Source organism: Lichenostomus cassidix, chromosome 1, assembly GCF_008360975.1.
Source record: "Lichenostomus cassidix isolate B80296 chromosome 1, HeHo_3.0, whole genome shotgun sequence".
In the NCBI taxonomy this organism is placed as follows: Eukaryota; Metazoa; Chordata; class Aves; order Passeriformes; family Meliphagidae; genus Lichenostomus; species Lichenostomus cassidix.
The window spans coordinates 99,398,262-99,403,537 of record NC_139479.1 but is presented as its reverse complement, the minus strand read 5'-3'; positions in this window follow the sequence as shown (position 1 = coordinate 99,403,537).

Genomic DNA, 5,276 nt, shown 5'->3' with positions numbered 1-5,276 from the left:
CAAAAGCAGTTGTGGTGCCTAGGTCAGACATCAGGGCTGTGTGTGGGCAGGTTGAGTACACTCCAGACAGAGGTGTCAGGGGTGGTCAAGTCCCTGCTGCAGCAGTTGCCCCATCCTTGATCCCAACGCACTGTCCCAAGGCCAGAGAGGAAATGTGCGACTGGAGGCATCATATCTCCACATCTCAGCCCACCCAAGTGGGAGATCTGCTATGTTTTAGGCAACTTGTCCTGGAATCAACATCACATGAATTGCTGAGGCTTCGAAGGTGGGAGGCAATTTTGGAAGGTGAAGAAAATGTTAAGGACAATTAACTGCACCTTGAAGCATGTTCTTTCACGAGCTCTGGGCAACTGATGAGTGGGAGGAGGCACCTCTGAAGGGAGATTCAGATCTCACAGGGACTTAGTTGGACTTCTGAGGTGCCCAGAGGAATGCCAGGCTCATGGCTTAGACGGTGGCTTCAGTGTGTTGCTTGTCAAGTGAAACAGTGTCATGAAAGCACTTTTCTGATCTAACACTTGCAATAAGCTGGTCCTGCTTGAGATGAGATATGGTGGCCACTGTACTTACCTTGGAAGGCAACTGAAAAGCACTTTGGCAGAGGTGGACATGCTCAGACAAGTGGGCTCTCTGGTCCTTCCTCTAGATGGGGCACTTGGAGCCAAAGGCAGCATCTGCACCCACTGGCTGTTATAGACAGTGGTCTGTGTAACATTCTGGAGATCTGCACTTTTAGCCAAGAGAGGAGATGGTGTTGGTGTTGAAAGGAATAAGGGAGTGTCTTTACAAACAAATGGCTGGTCAAGAGAAGACCTGAGTCTGCTGGTAAGATAACTTTGATACTGAGAGATAGAAGAAACAATGGGTACGATTGCCATAGGAATTTCCCTAATTAGATTTACCAGAAACTGTGTTAATAAACTACAAGAACAGAGACACAAGAAGAAGAAGAAAAGGGGAATGTATATTGGGGTTGTCTGTATTAGGGGGGGATGTATATTAGTTAGGCGTTCCGGGAAATCTGTACCTCTCGAGTACCTCAGCCAATGGGGAAAGACAGGGGAACTGCGGCCGGGAATTAGGATAAAAGAGGCTGCGTCCTCTATCAGTTTGAGAGACCCCATGGGAAATGCCCATGACCTCTCCTTTTATTCATTAATAAAGTTACAGGACTCCTCTGTCTCCTTTTTGGACATAAACCTCTGGCGTTTGTGGATTAATTTTTCCTGACAGTGTGGTGCTCTCACAGGAGAGTGTGGAGCTCCTCTCCTGTGCTGGAATGTGGCCAGAACAGGCAGACAGCAGAGCACTCACGGCAGAGTCTGGAGGAGCCTTTTCATGGCTGTTTTGATCTCTCAAGTGTGCAGGTGATAAGAATCAGGGCCTGACAGTGCTGGGAGGGCATTTATAAACAAAGCAGAATATGCCTGTGAGCCAGGCGGGTGAGTCCAAATCATATCATGCCAGGGATCTGTGAAGCTCTAGGGAAGGAATACCACAACCTCCTGGCAGAGCATGTTTCCCACATGGTGCTTGCATAGCACCACATAGCACCTGGACATGTAACACTGCGCGACAGCCATGCTGACTGCCAGGAGCAGGAGAGGATCTATCTGCCTCAGCTTTACCACAGCTTTTGAAGGCAACCTCTAGGCTGAGTGAATTTGCAGCCATTGCAGGGCAGAAGTGCTCTTTGTATCCCAAAGAATTTTTTCCCAGGATGGAGTTCATGTGAAACACAGGATTCATGTCCTCTCTGCATGTGCGGTATCCCAGTTCATTAGCAGATGCAGATTTTCCACTGGCATGCACCCCCTCTGGGGCAATCTGTGAGAACACAGCAAGGTGTTCCAATCACTGGGAAGAGGAAACAAGAAAAAAAACACAGCTCCAGTTCAAACCAAGGAGGAACCTGTGAATATTCAGTGCATCCCCCCTCTCTGGAAATCAGCCAGGGCCCTGGACATACCACACCTTTGCAAGCCCAAAAGGGACCCAAACACAGAGAGCAAAGAACACTGCTTGCAAACAGGAGACAGTTCTCCAATCTTTTCTTCCCACTAGGGCATGCAGAGGGAGGGTAGCCACTACCACCATCTTCTGCCATGTGGTCTGTGTCTGTTAAGTTTGCAACCTGCTGCCTCACTAACAAAACAAGTGATGTCCTTGTAGCATTTTCCAGGGGTGAAACAGAAAATGCATTAGGAGTTAGTTTTTTGGGGTTTTTTAAGTATTTAAGAAAAGGAGAGGAAAAGGACCCGTGCAAGGGGCACACTTGCTAACACAAGAGCATAACATGCTTGATTGCCCTTTCTTCTCCCGTGATACCTCACTGACCCCCTGGAAGGCAAAAAAAAAGAGGGGTTAGGTGATGCAGCTAAAGCATGTATAAAACAGGAGCTCCTTAACATGTGGTTGTAGTTACGCGGCTGTGGAGTGGACACGTATGTTGGAAAGATACTTAGCCAGCGTGCAGCCAGCTGTGATCTGATATCCAGGGTAACTGCGCCACCTCATGGTTCCCAAAGTCAAAGGTGGAAGTTCATAGTGTGACTCGTGCTCACTGAGAAGCATCTTCACAGCTGCCTCTGAGGAAAGCTGCAGCAGCTTTATTGACTGTAGTGAAATTGTCAGAAACAATATAACTTTAGAAATTTTATTGTATCTCTCTAGCTAGCTTTAATTGACTTTACCTAGGGAAAGGAGCTTTTCTTTAGTTTTTTTAAAGAGATATAATATCACCCTACAGAGATGGGATTAACATACCACGGATTGGGAGTAACCCCGAAGATAACCAGAAAGATAAAGACCATTAACAGAACATCTGCAGGACATTGTGGCCACCCACCGAACATCCGCAGGTCATGGGGTTATCTCAGACATTCACCAGATACCATCTCCAGGAGGGGTTTTGACTGTATAAAATTCGGGAGAAAATTCTCTGATGTTATGTGTTCTTGGAATACTTTCCTAGGCACATCCTGGCCAGCAAATAAAGTAATGCCTGATTCTCTATCACTTCAAATACAGTGTTAGAGGGTTTTTCTTATTTTCCCGCAGATTCGGTGACAAAATCACCTCCTTTAGTAAGGCCAGGTGGGGATTTGCCCCATGGTTTACTGCCTTACTTTGACAATACTCCAAATTATCTCCAAAGAACTATTCTTCTACTAAAATGAAATAAGAGCAGATGACCTTGGGCACAGTTGTCTCCTGCCTGTTCTGGGACTGCTCCTTAGAGTACACACACTGTTTCTTCATCCAATCCCTGTGGCTAATGCTGCCTCCCAACAGATGTAAGCTCACAGCCCAGCAGATCTCATCCTGGAGAAGGGCTGTCCCAGATTATCAGGTTTTGCTTCCCTTTGCTTTGATCCACTCAAGTAACCTCTCTAGTTTGGCACCCCAGACAGCCCTACTTTTAGCTTTCTATTCTCACTCTTCACACTTGGTTGCTAGCCGTTTATCTTACAAGCTGTCACTTGGATATTCATGCCTGGATTTTTCCATTTTTTCCTCTGTAAGAGATGTGGTAGGAGTAGTTTTCACCTACTAGAGTCCAGCACAAGGTAGTCACCTAGTGCTCTCCCACAGTAAAAAGGAGTACAGGGTATCACCAGGGTTAAGCAAATCCACCCCAAGTCAGCTATCCAATGAAGTCCTGTGACCCTCCTCTGGGAATGCCTCACTTGTCCCTCCTGCTGTCTCCTCCTTAACCATGTTCAGCCATACAGATTGCATTTCTGTGGATGACTTCACTTTGCCTCAGTGATCCAGCACCAGCCCCCATAAGCAGCGAGATAACAATAATGATCACTGTTAATTTAAGACAATGTGTGCCCACATATCACTGACCCTTGGCATGGGTAGTCCTTGGCATCATAAAACACATATATAGTGCAAGCAGACAGAAATCTGAGATATCCTAAATCCAGATGCAACTACTTTTTGAACTTCCCCTCCCTGCCCTCCACACTAGGGTTTGTTCATAAAAGAAGGCATTGGGAGAAGATACAACTTGCAGCAATGGGCTCAGATCATTTTGATTATCATTCTGACTGGTCTTCCTTATTCCCTTTGCCTGTCATAGAATCATAGAATCCCCAAATGGTTTGGATTGGAAGGAACCTTAAAACTCATGCAGTTCCACACTGTGCCATGGGCAGAACACCTTCCACTAGACCTGGTTGCTCCAAGACATGTCCAACCTGGCCTTGAACACTCCTGGGGATGGGGCAGCCACAGCTTCTCTGGGCAACCTGTGCCAGGGAACCACCACTCTCACAGCCAAGAATTTCTTTCCCATATCTATCTAATGCTGTCCTCTGGCAGTGAGAAGCCATTCTCCCTTATGTTGTCCCTCCAGGCCCTTGTCCATAGTCCTTCTCCAGCTCTGTTGGAGTCCCTTTAGGCACTGGAAGGGACTCTAAGGTCTTCCAGAAGCCTTCTCTTCTCCAGGCTGAACATCTCTCGCTCTCCCAGCTTGTCTCCAGACCAGAGGGGCTCCAGCTCTCAGAGCATCTTCATAGCCTCCTCTGGACTCGGTCCAGCAGCTCCACATCTGTCTGATGCTGTGGGCCTCTCTTTTTCTCCTGGTACTTACCTGGCTTCAACAAGCACTGCTGTTCAGTGGGAGCTGAATGCTGAGCCTTGATGTCATGTCAAAGCTGCCTGGGGGTGACAGCTGATCTTACAGAAACAAAATTCAGCTTTAGGAAAGAGGTTTTACCTGCTTTATTTGGAAATGCTGTCCCAGGAATCACCAGGTAAGTTTTTCATATCAGGTCAACTTACCAAAAGATGTGGGTTACTCTCAGTTTGGAAATCTCATCTCTGGTTTGACCCAAATACAATACAGAAAATGTGAATAGAACACTTACAAAGCATAAATGTAGCTATCCCTCTGTACAAATGCTTCACAAGGAAAAGGAGTTAACGCTTCAAAAGAAAAAAGAGAGGCCCACAGCATCAGACAGAGGCGGAGCTGCTGGACCGAGTCCAGAGGAAACTATGAAGATGCTCTGAGAGCTGGAGCCCCTCTGGTCTGGAGACAGGCTGGGAGAGCGGGAGGTTGGTGAAACAACCAAAATGCCACCAAAGGAACCTATTTCAGGATATTTGAGAAGATATTTGAGAAGCCATTTGTAAAATTGACTGAAAATCTTTTCTGCATCCTTGTCCTCACCATCCACCATGGATACAATCTCCCACTTTGAATTCAGTGGTTCCTACTGGAATGGAGAACTTGGGACAGTTGTAAAGCAGAGAGGAGT